This window comes from Balaenoptera musculus, chromosome 5, assembly GCF_009873245.2.
Source record: "Balaenoptera musculus isolate JJ_BM4_2016_0621 chromosome 5, mBalMus1.pri.v3, whole genome shotgun sequence".
NCBI lineage: Eukaryota > Metazoa > Chordata > Mammalia > Artiodactyla > Balaenopteridae > Balaenoptera > Balaenoptera musculus.
This window is the reverse complement of record NC_045789.1, coordinates 127,130,563-127,150,455: the sequence shown is the minus strand read 5'-3', so window position 1 is coordinate 127,150,455 and position 19,893 is coordinate 127,130,563. Positions and strand designations below refer to the sequence as shown.

General features: G+C 37.2%; 1 protein-coding gene across 2 annotated transcripts in view; it reads left to right on the top strand.

The window, feature by feature from the left end:
- The window catches only part of SCLT1 (sodium channel and clathrin linker 1), a 249,843-nt gene that overhangs the window by 216,405 nt on the left and 13,545 nt on the right, over positions 1-19,893 (top strand). The window lies entirely within an intron of this gene.

The following is a 19,893-nucleotide window of genomic DNA, read 5'->3' as shown; positions in this document are numbered from 1 at the left end:
TCACTAAAATTGTGTTAGCATGCTCTGACATGTCAAAACTAAAATGTTGTCTTTCAAAGTAGAAAATATTTTCACAAGATTTTGCATTAAGATGATTTCCTTTCATGAAAGGATTATATATTTAATAATGTTGAGAAACAATATAACAATGAGAAACAATTTTTAGTACATAAGGAGGCAGCACGGTATTACAGATAAAAAGCACTATCTCAGGAGTCAGTCCAACCTGAATTTGAATCCCCCAAAGGCCCAACCCTGTAAACCCCATGTGTTACTACAGGCTTTATTTATATGGTAACAAATTTAAGGTATTAACTTTAACTTTATGCCTGGCGTGTAAAATATTCAGGAAGCAAACAGCAAACACTGTGCTTAGGGAATAACCTTTATAAATACTACGAGATTGTTGTATTCAAAGTAAACCAGGATATAGTGCATGAGACCTGTGTATAAGAAGCATACATGCTTATTTCATTTTTAATTGTACAAAAACATTACTAGTTCTAGAAAGCACTAGATTTTATACAAGATTTATATATATGAATTGTATCTCCTTCCTCTTTGGAGACATAAGTAACACTGAGGACTCTATATGAAATCAAGTCAAAATTCTTTTTGCAATAAAAAAGTAGCTACTAAAGTATTTTCACTGACACATCTCTCCTATTGGTCGTAATACAGAATTACATGGCAGCCACAATAAATTTATATTTTTTTGAAGTAGAAAATTAAAATTTATACTTATTCCAATGAAAAAAATATGAATATGATGGTCTACGCTAGACATATTTACGGCAGCATCCTTATTGGGCATTAGCAGTTTGATGTATGCTGTGTTGTACCAATAGTACACCAGCTAACTGCTAGATGGTACTTCTCTGTCTCCGGGGAAGGATTCATTTGCTCTCCATAGAAATAGTTTTGTTTTTAGAATGATTCAGTGATGCAATCCCAAGTCTTCAACCCAGTTAGATCTTTTATTAATAATAAATTGCAAAATAAACACAGAGCAATACATTAAAAATGCAAATGGGGGGCTTCCCTGGTGGCGCAGTGATTGAGAATCTGCCTGCCAATGCAGGGGACACGGGTTCGAGCCCTGGTCTGGGAAGATCCCACATGCCGTGGAGCAACTAGGCCCGTGAGCCACAATTACTGAGCCTGCGCGTCTGGAGCCTGTGCTCCGCAACAAGAGAGGCCACGATAATGAGAGGCCTGCGCACCGCGATGAAGAGTGGCCCCCGCTTGCCGCAACTAGAGAAAGCCCTCGCACAGAAACGAAGACCCAACACAGCCATAAATAAATAAATAAAATAAATAAACCCCCCCCCAAAAAAAATGCAAATGGCTAATTTTATGCATTTGACTCTCCCAGTAAGGATTTCTCTGTATGTACCATGAATTTATGCATTCTACCATTCATGTAAAAAGTGTTTAATAGCTATCAAAAATGAGCTTTTTCATGGTAGGTCCCAGCATCCTGCTTCCCAACGTATTATTATTACACCATATTAAGCATCAAAGTTTTCTTCCTGAAAATCTGCCCTTTAAAAACTTAGTGCTAGTCTGTCTCACCAAATCTTGAAAACACTTGGCTGTTTTTCTCTGTCATCTCTACTTCATAGCAATTAAATTCTTATAAATTGGCTGTTATCTTGTTTACTGTGTGTCCACCTATTTACTACAGTTAGGAGTATATTAGAGACTAAATCAAATACTAAATACCAGGATAGCCACAAAACACTTAGGATGCTAGAGTCCTCTCTGGACTAGTTTTGCTGGCTTTGGAAACCTCTGCTCCTTCCGACAACTGACAATTAAATATGATTACCAGGTACCTGTGATTTCTTAAGATCTACCCATAAGCAAGTATAGCCATAGTTAAATGTAACACAAAATGATTAAATAAAATAATTTTCCTACAGAAGGAAGTATTTTATCTTAGTATCAAAAAGCTTAATGTAAGAAGCTTTTTAAAAATTTGAGCTCCTCTGTGGTATCTTCTTTCAGTTTGAAGTTTGTTTTCATTTGTAAAATTGTATTAATTTATCTCTAATTATTTCCTCTTAGTTACTCTTTTATCTTGAAATGTATACAACACAGAAAATTTTGAGCTTCCAAGAGGAAAGCATTTTAAAGCTTACATATTAACATGTAACATCTATAAATGTAATATAGCTGTACTAATCTTACTTGAATGAGAAACTATTGTTATTTTTATAGATTAAATTTTAAAACTTCTTATGGGAAAAAAATGAGATGAGATTTGCCCTACCAGATATCAAAATATAGAAAGCTGTATGGTGGTATTGGCACAGGAATAGATAATTTGAACAGAACACGGAAATACAAACCATGTAAAATTGGAAATTTTGTTCATTATAATATGACATTTCAAATCAATGGTGAAAAGTTGATGTTGGAAAGATTTTAACTCATTTAGTATACTCTTTATTCACTATACAAAGTAAATTACAGATGGATTAAAAAGCTAAATTTAAAAAAAGTATTAAAAGAAATAAGATTAATTTTATTATCCTAGAATGGAAAAGTCTTTCTAATCAAAACACAAATCCAGAATGCAAAGATTGATTAATTTATTTCACCATAAAAATTAAAATTCTGTATGAAGAAAGATGCTAAACAAAGATAAAAGACGGGCTTCCCTGGTGGCGCAGCAGTTGAGAATCTGCCTGCCAATGCAGGGGACATGGGTTCGAGCCCTGGTCCGGGAAGATCCCACATGCCACGGAGCAACTAGGCCCGTGAGCCACAACTACTGAGCCTGCGCGTCTGGAGCCTATGCTCCACAACAAGAGAGGCCGCGATAGTGAGAGGCCTGCGCACCGCGATGAAGAGTGGCCCCCACTTGCCGCAAATGGAGAAAGCCCTTGCACAGAAACGAAGACCCAACACAGCCATAAATAAATTTAAAAAAAAAAAGAAAAAAAAAACATATTAAACCAAATTCAGCCACACCATACACTAAAGAAATGCAAATTTAAACAATTTTGCCAAGCAATTTAGCAAAAATGTAAAAGATGGTTAACATGCAGCATCTGCAAATATATGAGGAAACAGGAATGGGGTATACAGTATTGGTGGAAATGTAAACTAGCAAATCCTTTGTATAAGGTAATGTAACAGTAGCTAAAAAAATTTAAACTATGCATATCCATTTGTAATACCTGGTATCAAAATCTGTCCTGCAGAAATGCTTGCATGTGTATAAATGTGCAATAACATACTTGTCCCTGACATCGGTCAGGCCTTTTCATATCTTTAACCATGGCTGTCAAAGTAGCCTGGATCCACCCTGGTTTCTGCCATCATTTTTTTTCCCCCTCTGTTCCATCTTTCACACTGTCTCAGAATTATTTTCCTAAAAAGCAAATACAGTCCTGGCCCTGCCTACTTAAAAATTTCTGTTTTACTGTTGCCTATAGGTTTTTTACAATCTTTCCTCCCCCTGTTATCAGCAATCTGCCTGTCCCTACTTCATGAAGGGCATGTCCCAGCCACACTGAACAGCCGCCCCAATAAGCCAAACATTGGTAAGGGCCAGCCCTTTTACCACTCCTAGTCTTCACTCCATTCACTCATCACATATTTACTGAGTGGTGCCACTATTCTTTAAGTACTAAGGATAACAGCAAAGCCCAAGTTCCCCCCGCCTTTCTTTTTAAGATATTAGAGTATTGATGGGAAAGTGGAAATTATCGAACAAATAAATACATACATATAAAATCAGATAATAAGTATTATGCAGAAAATTAAAATAAGCCAATGTGATAATGGATGGGTGGACACCTGAGACTGGTAGATGAGGAAGATCCTGTGAGGAAATGAACCTTAAGATCTAATGACGAAAAGGATCCTATCATTTAAATGTCAGGGGAAAGAGCTGTTCAAGCAGAGAGAACAGTTAGTGCAGTGACCCCAGGGCAGGAATACACTTGATGATTGAAGTAAAAGAAATAGTATGCTAAATGAAGGCAGTAGTGTAAGATTTAGGCAATGTATTACATAAAGTAATGCCAGCCACCACAGCAAACAATCTCAGGGGCTTAACACAACAAAGGTTTATTTCTTGCTCATATTACATGTCTAAGGTGGTTTGGCAGGAAGGCTCTGCTGGTAGAGGTTACATCATCTTGAACACATGGTCTTCTAAGATCACTGGAGCAGGGAAAGAGAGGAATGGAAGAACACTGGGTTTTAACTAACTCAGCTCTGAAGTGATGCACATCACTTCCTTTTACTTTCATTGGCCAAACTAGGCATATGGACCCAATCTAACTGCATAGGAGCCTGGGAAATGTAAATGGAGCACGTGGCATGTTTGGTGAACACTCTCTGCTGCAGACAGGGACCTGATCTTGTAGGGTTTCATTAGCCAGGCTAAAGAGTTTTAAGTGTGAGTGAAGGCCAGTGGACAGTTTTGAAAGAAGTCACCTGATCTGATTTTTTTTTTTAAAGATCACTCTGTCTCCTGTGTGGAAAATGGAAGTGAGTAAAAAGCTGAGGAGGGACTTAGAAGGCTATCACGAGAGTGTTAATAAGAGATAGTGGTGGCTTAAACTAAGAAGAAAGAGAAAGGTGGATTAGTTGGGAGTCTTTTTATTTTTAGAGGTAATAGAAGGTGCTGATGGATTGGATGTAGAGTATGAAGGAAAAGAAGGGAATCAAGGATGATTCTAGGGGTAATTTGTACATGCTATTTCTTTCTAGGGATGTTTCTTTCCCCAACTCCCCACCTGAAAAAATTTCTTCCTTCCAGGTACCCAACTCAAATATCTTTTTTTCTATAAAGCATTCTTTATACCTCTGACAGAATGCATCTTTCCTTTTCCTATACTCCCATACCATTCTGCTCATTCTTCTTTATGACATTTACTGAACTGTAATAGCATAACTATCATTTACATCCATCTCTTCTGCAAAACCATGAGCTAACATCTTGCCTGGCATATAGCTGTTCAATAAAATTGTATTGAATAAATGAATGAATGAATATACAATGTGTAATATTTTCTTCTCTTGTCCAGTGACAGGACAATTCATATATATTTATATGAATTATACAGCATTCGAGCCTAAGGAATTCTCTTCAGTCTCTAAAACATTATTCTTGGCTGTATATCTGTAATGTTTGGCTGCCATAACTGCTTTTCTAAAATCTTTTTTTTAGTTTTTTTTTTTTTTTTATTAAATTAACAGAATGAGAGGCAGCTGCAGGTACTGGCAGATCACAAAATGCATAATTACTAAAAGTAACTGAAGCATATTATAGTATAATTCAACAGAAAAAAAAAAAACATCTGGCGCATGCTATGTTAATTTGTCATAAGAGAGTTTCAAAGAAAGCATTTGCTGCAGCTGACAAAGCCATCATTTCCCTGAAACGAATAATACACTGTTGTTTTTTAATTGTCTCGTATGATATAGAATAGAGCCTTATGTGATTTAATCTTTAGTCATCACTAAAGGATTTCATGCGTTGAGGAAATTTTCCCCTACAGTGTATCAACCAAAATATACATGGCCCATCCTTAACTTAAAAACTGTGCCTCATAATAACAAAATGATCTAAGCATTATAGTAATTAATTATAATGGCTGGAGATATTGCCCAAAATTTCAAACTCTTATCCCGGCCCTTAAAAGAACCATAACCTTCTCTTATTTTATTTAAAGTATTTGTGGCATTTTCAAAGAGACTAGTGCATTGTAGGGAAAACTTTGCTCTTAACTTCATAACCGTACCTTTTCAAGTTATATATATACCAGTGATATTGAGAATTGAAGTATGTTTAGAGTAGAAATTTTCTCTTTCAGCATGAGTTAGGATATCTATTTCGATGACTGAGACAAGCAGAAAAAGGCTAATTATTGTTATAAAACAGCTTCTAATGCTGACCTTTTTGAAATAATGTTTTTCCAGCTGTCTACTGAACATTTCCATAGGTACCTCACACTCAATATCTTCAAAACTGAACTCATTATTTCACACCTAGCCCAAGTCTTTGTTTCATCCTGTATTTTCCATTTCCATGTGTTAATATCTACCCACTTGCTCAAGCAAAACTCTAGATGTCATCCTGAACTCCTCCTTTTCCTCACACCCCTAAACATCAAGTATTACTAATGCTACCTTCTAAATAACTCTTGAATCTGTCCATTTCCCTCCAAGAGTTAGGCTATCAACATTGCTCACCTAAATTACTGCTAAAACCCCCTAATTTACTACAGTCATATTTACTTACTATTTTTCCTGCTGTAATCAGCAAGATTTTCTGATGTTCAGATCAATCATGTCACTTCTCTCCTTAAAATACTTCAGTGCCTCCCCAGTGTACCGATGGTGAAGTCTCAACTTCCTATCAAGACATGTACGATCCTTGTATTTCCTTGTATTACCTTATACATATAAAATCCAAGCTGTATTTCTTTGTGATTCCAGCTTCTTCCTCTCTCATCCCCACTCCCATATCCTAGTAACACTCCGTCCATTCATACGGAGCTTTCTTTCAGTTTCCTAAATTATTATCCCTTCTTATTTCCTGGCCCTTCACACATGGATTTGATTGTAACACTCTTCGTTACCCTGTCTTTGTCTCATCTAACTTCTATTTATCTTTCATGTATCGGCTTACGAGCCTACTTCCTTGGAGAGACAGCTCTAATCCCTGATCCTCCATATGTGTTCCCATAGCACTGTGAATTTTTTATAGCATTTACTACCTGTATTTTAAACCTCGTAGCTTTTCAGTATTTCTGGTAGTTCCTAAGTTTCACTGTGGCGGAGACTGGATCTTGTTCTTCTTTGTCTCCCTAGCACCTAGCAAGGCACTCACTTCAGTATATATTGAACGAATGAACTTTGTAATTCCCTCAGTCTATCCTAAGATTAAATTATATGTGTGTAAAGAAATTCACACATTACTTTGAAACTTTGAGTTCATTCTTCAAGTTACTTAAAATAAGCTTTCTATAAATGATTTCTATAATAGAGCTCCGTAGCACATTGGTTTTTGTAGTAGTAGTCTCCTGAATTTATTACACAGTTTGACCGGCTACTTTAAAAGGTAATCACTGAATTATGGAATTAGTTTGTCATATGAGAGCAAGTAGACGAAAACTTTGAAAAAGCGAGGATATAGGATATTAGAAATGTTCTTTTTGAATGGACTAGTTAAGTGATTCTGTGGAATTAACTAAAATTTATCTAGACTAAAAACCACCTTATGTGTGCCAGGCACTGTTCTAAGCCCTGCGAATGTAGCTTCTCTTTTAGAGCTTTCACTCCAGGGTGGGGAGAGAAATAATAAGAAGGTAAACTAACAAATAAACAAGATAATTCTGTGTATTTTAAATGGCATGAAGAAAACAAATGCGATGATGTGATAGTAACTCGGACAGGGTGGGAGCTGAAGGGACTGGACCGTTTCTTAAAAAGTAGTCAGAAAAGGTGAGATTTAAACTGAGGCCCAAATGATAGAAAGAAATCAACTCTATGAAAAAGCCAGGAAAATATTCCAGGCAGATGAAAGAATAGCAAGTACGAAGGTGCAGTGTTAGGGAGTAGCCCCATGTAATTAGAGTATAGTGAGTGAGGAGAGAGAATGCTGTCAGGTTGAGGAACTAGGCAAGAATCAGACCATGAGAATCTTGTAGGCTATTTTAAGTAAGCTGTTTGTACTTACTTTAAGCAAGATATTTAAGTAAGTCTATTTTAAGTTAAAGTCCAAAGTGCAGCAGTAGGAAATCATTGGAGAATTTTAGACATTCCTAGGTCTTTAAAAGACCACTTTAGCTATTATGTGGAAAACAGACTAGAGAAGGGGCAAAAATGGAGTCAGGGAAACCAGATATTAGATTATGACAGTATTCTAGGCAATAGATGATAGTGGCTTAGAACAGAGTGTTGTGGGTGGAGATGGAGAGAAATGGGTAGTTATGAAATATATTAGGGAGGTGTAGGGTGGAACTCATAAGTCAAATATAGGGGATGAGAAAATGGAAGGAATCTAAGATGACGTCTAAGCTTTGACTTGAGCATCTGGGTAGATGGTGACGATGACCTTTACTGGGAGGGAGGAAACTTGGGAAGGTATGGATAAGAAGTAGTTGCCATTTTGGACAAGTTGCATTTGAAGTGCTCATTTGTGTTCCTCTACAGTCATGGCCTAAATGAGATCACTTAGGGGGAATGTGCAGAAAGGGAAAGAACAAACCTGGGCCTGTGACCAAGGGTGCTTGAATATATCTAAAGCTGGCCTGTAACCTGTGGTATTTTTAGTTAACTGAATAAGATTTGAAACCTTAGGATGAATTTCCTTTTTTAGTAGTCAGGTCTTTTGAAGCCACACACGAAGTCAAGGTCACAGTCTTTGCAATTACTGACCATTTTGCTGCATACTCATGATTAAATTTTTTTCATAGAATCTTCACTTTGCCTTTTAGATCTTGATATTATATAATGCCACAGATATGCTTTACTAACATCTCTTGTAAATGATTGGGCTTAAGGTAAGAGGCAGTGTGATTTAGTTGAGAGAACGTTTTGATTACAAGACGGTATGAAGCCCATTCAATCATTGCCTGACCTTAGGAACATTAAATAACTTTTCTGAGTCTTAATTTCTTTACCTATAAGATGAGAATAATAACTACTTTGCAATATCAAAGAAATAATAAGGTACAGTATTAAGGTTCATGTGCAGTAGAAAACCCTCTTGGCTGATGTCCACTTCATTGTGGGTAACGTCAACCAGTGAAGTTTCTGTACAAAGCATGCTGACCAGGGCCCGAGACTTTCTCTGTGCCCTTACCTAGTCAACTGAGACACTCTGTCACTTGCTTTACAGTATCAGTGTGATTGTTCCCAAACCAGGTTATGCCAGTTATACCTGTTTTAGAAATACATAATTTAATTAAATAAACCAGTGATCTGTGAGTACAAAGAGAAAGTTATTGTTTCTTTTAAAACTGAATTGTATACTTTGGAGAATTTGCTGTTGAATTAAGTCTGGATAAGCAACGATAAAATAGAGGGAATACTGTAAAAATCTAGAATAATTCTGTATTTGGACTGCTTGCCAAGTGCCTTTAGATTCTTGTACCACCTTAATGAAAGCAGAAGTGGAAATAATTATAGATGAAACATTATGGATGTGGTTTGTGTAGGAAAGACATTCAACACTGGAACACTCCAATCAGTGTGCTCATACGTTAAAAGAAAAAATTCTCTAAAAACTTTGTATATTCCAGGCAAAAAGCTCAGACAAAATCCTTATCCTTCCTTAGGCCTCAGACCTCTTAAAAATCTGAGAAAATCTATAGACCTTCTTCCCAGACTAGGTAAACACACAAGATCTTGTGTATAGTTCAGGGTATTTGTGAACGTACTACCTGAAGCCTGTCCGTGGACCACAGAGGAAGGGCTCTTGCCTTTGGTGCTCACCCTTCACCCACTTCCACCTCCAGCTGAAGAATTGGATGACTTCCCAATGTTGATTCTAATACTTTTTTAATAGATACAGCATTAATTATTTTGTTTATAATTTATTTTATAAAATTTTACTTACACAGAAGGTAGTAAATCAGTTAGATTTTACAACTAATTTTTAAATTATATTTTGTAGGCGTGACTAGGATTTTCTATCACATACACATGAATTAATATAAGTGAACTAAAAATATTTAGGACACTGCTGGGCTAAGCAATTCCCAGTGATAGTATAAGGAATTCCTTGTTCTTCTATAGTTACATGGAAATCGGTAGAAGATAATTTTACCTTAAACCTTATGATATATTCTGTAATATGTTAGAAATTATAGAGAACTTGGGTACAGTTCCTTTTGAAGTCTGTAATTAGTATAAAGTGCTCTTTAACTGCCATAATGTCATATAGAAACTGGAAATGTCATCTATCTCTGTACCTTCTGGCAGGCTACACTTAAATCATTCCCGATTGGTAAGGATGTTTCTGTTTTTAAAGATTTCCAGTGAAGAGATTGTATAGCTTTACTTGGCAAGTGTTTGAGTGTAATACCACTGTGAAACTTTCTGGAAAGTCTTATTTTATGTTTATCCTAAATTACTAATGACATAGGGAACTCTCAATTATATTCTCTAATGAAGAGACATTTTCTCATAGATAATGCAGAGTCAGATCGTCCTCCTGGGTCTTTCCGTTATCCCTGCAATGAAATATCCTGACAGAGAAATAAGGAGTTGCAAAGTACTGACAGGCAGGCTCTAGGAAAGCCTCGGGGGATAGAGTTGGTGAAATCACTTTTCTCTCCACCCTTTAATACATTCTAAACTTTCATTCAGGAGTGAGATTGAGGGAAATGCTTAACTGAAAAATTACCTTTTCTTAGGCACTTCAAATCCTTTGGAGAAAGTAGTAGACTATAAATAAATCTAGATAAATGTTTAAAAATTTTTATCTAAAGTATGTTTTGTGGTAGATTTCTCAGTAACTGTTGAGCAAATAGGGAATAAAATTTTCTAACTGCTAGGTTTCTTAAACCTGCAAATATTTATTAAATCCCTATGTGTAAAGCCCTGTGGTGTATACTGTGGAAACTAAAAACAATCCCCTTTTTAAAAGTTTCCATTATACTTGGGGGCCTGTGAGTATGTGTGTGTGTGTATGAGTGTATATGTATATAAACACATATAAACCACTAATTAGAATTATAGTACAGAATTGTTAAATGTCTTCTACATAAAATAAATATCAACGCTTTGATGCGAGAAGAGAACCGTCTGGATTAAAAGGAACTGGGAAGGAGGCATGGAAAGAAGAGGAACAAGGGTGGAATCTTAAAGAATGGGCAGGATTTTAACGCGAAATCTTCAAAAGAGGGTACAGAAAGTGATACAAACATGAGCCTAAAGATGATACGTATATGATTTACTGGTGAGACAGTGAGAGCCTAACTGAAGTAGAAGGCTCCTATTGGAGATAAGGTTGGAAAGATAAATTACACAAAATTTTGGAGGAATTTGAATGCAGTCTCAGGAATTTGGACTGTTTTGTCCAGTAGCAGAGAGCCACTGGAAATTATTGCTCGAGGAAACAAATTATTAAAGTGGTGCTTTAGAGAGAGAAATATGCTAGTGATGTGTTAGTTAGGGAAAACTACTCCATCAGTTGAACACTTCTGTGTGCACTGGTGGATGCTTTACATACAGTTTTTCACTTGATCCTGAGAAGCCCGAGCAGTTGGCTACTGCAGTAAATCTAAAAACTAAGTTATAAGAACTTCAGTTGTGATGGTAACACTGAGTAGTAATGAAGAATAGGGAATTCCCTGATTAGGGTTCTTCCCTGAAGAATAGGGAATTCAGTGGTTAAGACTTGGTGCTTTCACTGCCGTGGGCTGGGGTTCAATCCCTGGTGAGGAAACTAAGATCCCGCAAGCTGCGCAATGCAGCCAAAAAATATATATGTATACATATACACATATAAAGGAAATGAAGAATAGATGCAAAAAACACTGCAAAGGAAGAATCTATTTAGGGGCAAACTAGATGTTGCATTCAAGAGAAAGTGAGAAACAGAGTTGACTTTAAGGTTTTTAACCTAAGCAGTGAGGGCAGAGATGTTGTCAGTATAAAAACTGAGTAGCAGAATGAGAAGTAGGTTTTATCCTAGGACTTAAAAAAAAGAGAGAGAGAGAGAAAAGTAGGTTTGCAAGGGGATGCAAACAGTTTGATGTTAGTCATGTTAAATTCGAATATAGGACTGAACCTTTAGGGAAGAAATCAGAAAGATGTAACTTGTCAGGTTTCCAAGTACATGTGTAAATATTTCTGTTCCTTACAGTTTCTAATACACACACTCACACGTACATGCTCTTTCACTTATTCATCTAACAAACATTTAGCAGTTGCCTGCCATGGTGCACAGTACAGGGGAGTGGTGAAGAGCACAGACTTTGGAACCAAAGGGCCCGGTTTTTCAATTCTTGACTCTCCAATTGACAAGCCGTGTGAGTCTAGGCAAGTTACTTAACTTTTATTTTTAGATGCCTCTGTCTTTTAATTTTCTCATATGTAAAATTGGGGATCTCACAGGGTTATCATGAGAGCTAGATAAGGTAGTTTCCATAAAGCATCTAGAGCAGTGCTGGGCACAGAGGAAGCACTGGGGGATTGTTTGCTGTTATTACCACCGTCACCAACATCTTCACTGTCTTGATGAATAGCAGTGTTGCTCTCTGTCCGATGGGGGGGTGACAGCGCTTGATACACGACAGAACAGATATTTACACAGATAAAAAGTAACTTAGACTTAATAATTTGTATCTTTGTGATCTTAAATTTTGTGGGAAATTATTACTATCTAATAGTAATTATTAGGATTACTATTATTCAGATAAATTGTCATGGGTAAATGAATAGCTTAGGCATCAACTTATGCAGTAGGTGTTTTCTGATAAGGTTTTGTATAAACTGAGCTTTGGCTAACTTTATAAATACAATCATTGTATCATCTTCCTCTCCATAGTACTCAAAGGTTATTTCTCATCAGCACTAATGTGCATAACTTTTACCTTTAATTACATTTGGCCTAGAAGACTGGCCACGTTAGTCACTTTGCTCTTCTTTGTTATGTTATGTTGAGGAGCAGCAGTAATTTAAACTACACAAGATACTTTGAAGGAAGCACAGTCATTTATCCCGCATTATTATTACCACCAAAATAAAGCTAAGGTAGAACGTTTGCGTTTGTCTGTCACGCAATCAGTGATAGATACTCAAGCTCCTCAAAGCCAGTGACAAGTATAGCTGAAGCCACTGAGTAGGAATAAGTCATTTCCCCTTAGTCTGTAAGTTCTGTTGTGGCAACGTCCATGTGTTTACCACCGCATGCCTTGCACTTGGCCATAAAGAATGTTCATAGATATTTCTGGAATTGATTTGTGGACATTATTTTTTGTTCTCGTCTATGTATTTATAACAAACTGCTTGGTGATTTTAACAACTATCCACTCAAATATAGGACACGAGAGGGACTTACCAGGTTTTTAGGTTCACTTGGAAAAAATTCAAGGCTCATAATTGGAAGTGTTAATCTATCGATTTACTTTAGAAGCAGAAGTTAAGGTCAAAGGATAAAAACCAATCCTGAATTAACTATTTTAATACTCAGAAATTGATTTGATCTTTTTTAAAGTTATTTTAAAGACTACATTGTATCTGCTTCTAACCTGGGACTCTTGAAATTATCTTTAGCCAAAAGCAATACAATGCTTATATGTTGAACAACAACAGCAAAAAAGACAACATTTCTGTCTTCTGTGCATAAGATTATTCCAGCTAATAAAGCATAAAGGATATGAATGCATAAAATAAGGCAAATATACAACCAACCAAAATTTAAATTTTAATCCTGAATGTACTACATTGAAATGATGTTGAGTGATTAACATTACCTTAAATTTCCAAGAGTTGAGCCCCGCTAAGAAGCACCATATATGAATCGTAAAAATAACAAAACACTGTATCTGTTTCACATGAATATACTTTCATTTTAATGCCAAATACTACCTCAAGATACTGATATTAAGGACACTTTGGCACTTTTAAAATATGTGTGTGTGAGTTTCTTGCTTTTTGTATTGTGGTAAAATATACATAATATAAAATGTACAATTTTAACCATTATTTAAATTGTGATGTAAAATTTACAGTCTTAATCATTCTTTTTTGACATCTTTATTGGAGTATAACTGCTTTACAATGGTGTGTTAGTTTCTGCTTTATAACAAAGTGAATCAGCTATACATATACATATATCCCCTCCCTCTTGCGTCTCCCTCCCACCCTCCCTATCCCACCCATCTAGGTGGTCACAAAGCACCGAGCTGATCTCCCTGTGCTATGCGGCTGCTTCCCACTAGCTATCTATTTTACATTTGGTAGTATATATATGTCCATGCTACTCTCTCACTTTGTCCCAGCTTACCCTTCCCCCTCCCCGTGTCCTTGAGTCCATTATCTACGTCTGCGTCTTTATTCCTGTCCCTCCCCTAGGTTCATCACAACCATTTTGTTTTTTAGATTCCATATATACATGTTAGCATATGGTATTTGTTTTTCTGACTTACTTCACTCTGTAGGACAGACTCTAGGTCCATCCACCTCACTACAAATAACTCAATTTGGTTTCTTTTTATGGCTGCGTAATATTCCATTGTATATATGTGCCACATCTTCTTTATCCATTCATCTGTCGATGGACACTTAGGTTGCTTCCATGCCCTGGCTATTGTAAATAGTGCTGCAATGAACATTGTGGTACATGACTCTTTTTGAATTATGGTTTTCTCAGGGTATAGGCCCAGTAGTGGGATTGCTGGGTCATATGGTAGTTCTATTTTTAGTTTTTTAAGGAACCTCCCTACTGTTCTCCATAGTGGCTGTATCCATTTACATTCCCACCAACACTGCAAGAGGGTTCCCTTTTCTCCACACCCTCTCCAGCATTTATTGTTTGTAGATTTTTTGATAATGGCCATTCTGACCAGTGTGAGGCGATACCTCATTGTAGTTTTGATTTGCATTTCTCTAATGATTAGTGATGTTGACCATCCTTTCATGTGCTTGTTGGCAATCTATATATCTTCTCTGGAGAAATGTCTATTTAGGTCTTCTGCCCATTTTTGGATTGGGTTGTTTGTGTCTTTAATATTGAGCTGCATGAGCTGCTTGTATATTTTGGAGATTAATCCTCTGTCAGTTGCTTCGTTGGCAAATATTTTCTCCCATTCTGAGGGTTGTCTTTTCATCTTGTTTATGGCTTCCTTTGCTGTACAAAAGCTTGTAAGCGTCATTAGGTCCCATTTGTTTATTTTTGTTTTTATGTCCATTTCTCTAGGAGGTGGGTCAAAAGGAATCTTGCTGTGATTTATGTCATAGAGTATTCTGCCTATGTTTTCCTCTAAGAGTTTTATAGTGTCTGGCCTTGCATTTAGGTCTTTAATCCATTTTGAGTTTATTTTTGTGTATGGTGTTAGGAAGCGTTCTAATTTCATTCTTTTGCATGTAGCTGTCCAGTTTTCCCAACATCACTTATTGAAGAGGCTGTCTTTTCTTGCCTCCTTTATCAAATATAAGGTGACCTTATCTGTGCATAGGTTTATCTCTGGGCTTTCTATCCTGTTCCGTTGATGTATATTTCTGTTTTTGTGCCAGTACCATACTGTCTTGATTACTGTAGCTTTGTAGTATAGTCGAAAGTCAGGGAGCCTGATTCCTACAGCTATGTTTGTCTTTCTCAAGATTGCTTTGGCTATTTGGGGTCTTTTGTGTTTCCATAAAATTTGTGAAATTTTTTGTTCTGGTTCTGTGAAAAATGCCATTGGTAGTTTGATAGGGATTGCATTCAATCTGTAGATTGCTTTGGTTAATAGAGTCATTCTCACAATGTTGATTCTTCCAATCCAAGAACATGATATATTTCTCCATCTGTTTGTATCATCTTTAATTTCTTTTGTCAGTGTCTTATAGTTTCCTGCATACAGGTCTTTTGTCTCCTTAGGTAGGATTATTCCTAGGTATTTTATTCTTTTTGTTGCAATGGTAAATGGGAGTGTTTCCTTAATTTCTCTTCCAGATTTTTCATCATTAGTGTATAGGAATGCAAGAGATTTCTGTGCATTAATTTTCTATCCTGCTACTTTACCAGATTCATTGATTAGCTCTAGTAGTTTTCTGGTAGCATCTTTAGGATTCTCTATGTATAGGATCATGTCATCAACTATGACAGTTTTACTTCTTCTTTTCCCATTTGGATTCCTTTTATTTCTTTTTCTTCTCTGATGGCTGTGGCTAAAACTTCCAAAACTATGTTGAATAATAGTGGTGAGAGTAGGCAACCTTGTCTGGTTCCTGATCTTAGTGGAAATGGTTTCCATTTTTCACCATTGAGAATGATGTTGGCTGTGGGTTTGTTATATATGGCCTTTATTATGTTGAGGTAAGTTCCCTCTATGCCTACTTTCTGGAGAGTTTTTATCATAAATGGGTGTTGAATTTTGTCAAAAGCTTTTTCTGCATCTATTGAGATTTTAATATGGTTTTTCTCCTTCAGTTTGTTAATATGGTGTATCACATTGATTGATTTGCGTATATTGAAGAATCCTTGCATTCCTGGGATAAACCCCACTTGATCATGGTGTATGATCATTTTCATGTGCTGTTGGATTCTGTTTGCTAGTATTTTGTTGAGGATTTTTGTATCTGTGTTCATCAGTGATATTGACCTATAATTTGCTTTTTAGGTGACAATTTTCTCTGGTTTTGGTATCAGGGTGATGGTGGCCTCGTAGAATGAGTTTGGGAGTGTTCCTCCCTCTGCTATATTTTGGAAGAGTTTGAGAAGGATAGGTGTTAGCTCTTCTCTAAATGTTTGACAGAATTCGCCTGTGAAGCCATCTGACCCTGGGCTTTTGTTTGTTGGAAGATTGTTAATCACAGTTTCAACTTCAGTGCTTGTGATTGTTCTGTTTATATTTTCTCTTTCTTCTTGGTTCAGTCTCGGAAGGTTGTGTTTTTCTAAGAATTTGTCCATTTCTTCCAGGTTGTCCATTTTATTGGCATATAGTTGCTTATAGTAATCTCCCCTGATCCTTTGTATTTCTGCAGTGTCAGTTGTTACTTCTCCTTTTTCATTTCTAATTCTGTTGATTTGAGTGTTCTCCCTTTTTTTCTTGATGAGTCTGGCTAATCGTTTATCAATTTTGTTTATCATCTCAAAGAACCATCTTTTAGTTTTATTGATCTTTGCTATGGTTTCCTTCATTTCTTTTTCATTTATTTCTATTCTGATCTTTATGATTTCCTTCCCTCTGCTAACTTTGGGGGTTTTTTTGTTCTTCTTTCTCTAATTGCTTTAGGTGTAAGGTTAGGTTGTTTTTTTTTTTTTTTTTAAAGAAATTCACGTTCTTTTATTTATTTATTTATTTATTTATGACTGTGTTGAGTCTTCGTTTCTGTGCGAGGGCTTTCTCTAGTTGCGGCAAGTGGGGACCACTCTTCATCGCGGTGCGCGGGCCTCTCACTATCGCGGCCTCTCTTGTTGCGGAGCACAGGCTCCAGACGCGCAGGCTCAGTAATTGTGGCTCACGGGCCCAGTTGCTCCGTGGCATGTGGGATCTTCCCAGACCAGGGCTCGAACCCGTGTCCCCTGCATTGGCAGGCAGATTCTCAACCACTGCGCCACCAGGGAAGCCCCTGTGTTTTTTTTTTTTGAGATTTTTCTTGTTCTTGAGGGAGGATTGTATTTCTCTACACTTCCCGCTTAGAACTGCTTTTGCTGCATCCCATAGGTTTTGGGTCATCGTGTTTTCATTGTCATTTGTTTCTAGGTACTTTTTGACTTCCTCTTTGATTTCTTCAGTGATCTCTTGGTTATTTAGTAGCGTATTGTTTAGCCTCCGTATGTTTGTATTTTTTACAGTGTTTTTCCTGTAATTGATATTTGGTCTCATAGCGTTGTGGTCGGAAAAGATACTTGATACGATTTCAATTTTCTTAAATTTACCAAGGCTTGATTTGTGACCCAAGATATGATCTATCCTGAAGAATGGTCCATGAGCACTTGAGAAGAAAGTGTGTTCTGTTGTTTTTGGATGGAATGTCCTATAAATATCAATTAAGTCCATCTTGTTTCATGTGTCTTTTGAAGCTTGTGTTTCCTTATTTATTTTCATTTTGGTTGGTCTGTCCACTGGTGAACGTGAGGTGTTAACGTCCCCTACTATGATTGTGCTACTGTCGATGTCCCCTTTTATGGCTGTTAGCATTTGCCTTATGTATTGGGGTGCTCCTATGTTGGGTGCATAAATATTTACAATTGTTATATCTTCTTCTTGGATTGATCCCATAATCATTATGTAGGGTCCTTCTTTGTCTCTTGTTATAGTCTTTATTTTAAAGTCTAGTGTTGTCTGATATGAGAATTGCTACTCCAGCTTTCTTTTGATTTCCATTTGCATGGAATATCTTTGTCCATCCCCTCACTTTCAGTCTGTATGTGTCCCTAGGTCTGAAGTGGGTCTCTTGTAGACAGCATATATACAAGTCTTGTTTTTTTATCCATTCAGCCAGTCTGTGTCTTTTGATTGGAGCATTTAATCCATTTACATTTAAGGTAGTCCTCGATATGTATGTTCCCATTACCATTTTCTTAACTGTTTTGAGTTTGTTATTGTAGGTCTTTTCCTTGTCTTGTTTTTCCTGCCTAGAGAAGTTCCTTTAGCATTTGTTGTAAAGCTGGTTTGGTGGTGCTGAACTCTCTTAACTTTTGCTTGTCTGTAAAGGTTTTAATTTTTCCGTCAAATCTGAATGAGATCCTCTCTGGGTAGAGTAATCTTGGTTGTAGGTTTTTCCCTTTCATCACTTTAAATATGTCCTGCCACTCCCTTCTGGCTTGCAGAGTTTCTGGTGAAAGATCAGCTGTTAACCTTACGGAGATTCCCTTGTATGTGTTTTGTTGCTTTTCCCTTTCTTCTTTCAGTATTTTTTCTTTGTATTTAATTTTTGATAGTTTGATTGTTATGTGTCTTCTTGTGTTTATCCTTGGATTTATCCTGTATGGGACTCTCTGCACTTCCTGGACTTGATTGACTATATCCTTTCCCATGTTAGGGAAGTTTTCACCTATAATGTCTTCAACTATTTTCTCAGTCCCTTTCTTTTTCTCTTCTTCTTCTGGGACCCCTATAATTCGAACGTTGTTGCATTTAATGTTTTCCCAGAGGTCTCTGGGACTGTCCTCAATTCTTTTCATTCTTTATTCTTTATTCTGTCCTCCGGTTGTTATTTCCACTATTTTGTCTCCCCCGTCACTTATACGTTCTTCTGCCTCAGTTATTCTGCTATTGAATCTTCTAGAGAATTTGTAATTTCATGTATTGTGTTGTTCATCATTGTTTGTTTGCTCTTTAGTTCTTCTAGGTCCTTGTTAAACGTTTCTTATATTTTCTCCATTCTATTTCCAAGATTTTGGATCATCTTCACTATCATTACTCTGAATTCTTTTTCAGGTAGACTGCCTATTTCCTCTTCATTTGTTTCATCTGGTGGGTTTTTACCTTGCTCCTTCATCTGCTGTGTGTTTCTCTGTCTTCTCATTTTGCTTAACTTACTGTGTTTGGGGTCTTCTTTTCGCAGGCTGCAAGTTCGTAGTTCTCATTGTTTTTGGTGTCTGCCCCCAGTGGGTGAGGTGGGTTCAGTGTTTTGTGTAGGCTTCCTGGTGGAGGGGACTGGTGCCTGTGTTCTGGCGGGTTGGGCTGGATCTTGTCTTTCTGGTGGGCAGGGCTGCGTCTGGTGTTGTGTTTTGGGTATCTGTGAACTTATAATGATTTTAGGCAGCCTCTCTGCCAGTGGGTGCGGTTGTGTTCCTGTCTTGCTAGTTGATTGGCATGGGGCGTCCAGCACTGGAGCTTGCTGGCCGTTGGGTGGAGCTGGGTCTTAGCGTTGAGACAGAGATCTCTCGGAGAGCTCTTGCCGATTGATATTACGTGGGGCCAGGAGGTCTCTGGTGGTCCAGTGTCCTGAACTCGGCTCTCCCACCTCAGAAGCTCAGGCCTGACACTAGGCCAGAGCACCAAGACCCTGTCAGCCACACGGCTGCCACGTAAGCAGATCTTCTCTCAAGATCCAACTCTTTTTGACAGATTTGTCAGTTCTCTAGATGAATTCATTTGTGAACTACTGACGTCCTAGTGTTACCGAGCCTGCTTGGTTTTGCCTGACAGGTAGCAACCAGAACGCTGAGTTGTCGAGGTTTGCAGCAAACAGAGGGCTTATTCAGTAGGCAGCCAAGCGACAGGAGAACCAGTCTCAGATTTACCTCCCTGAAGACAA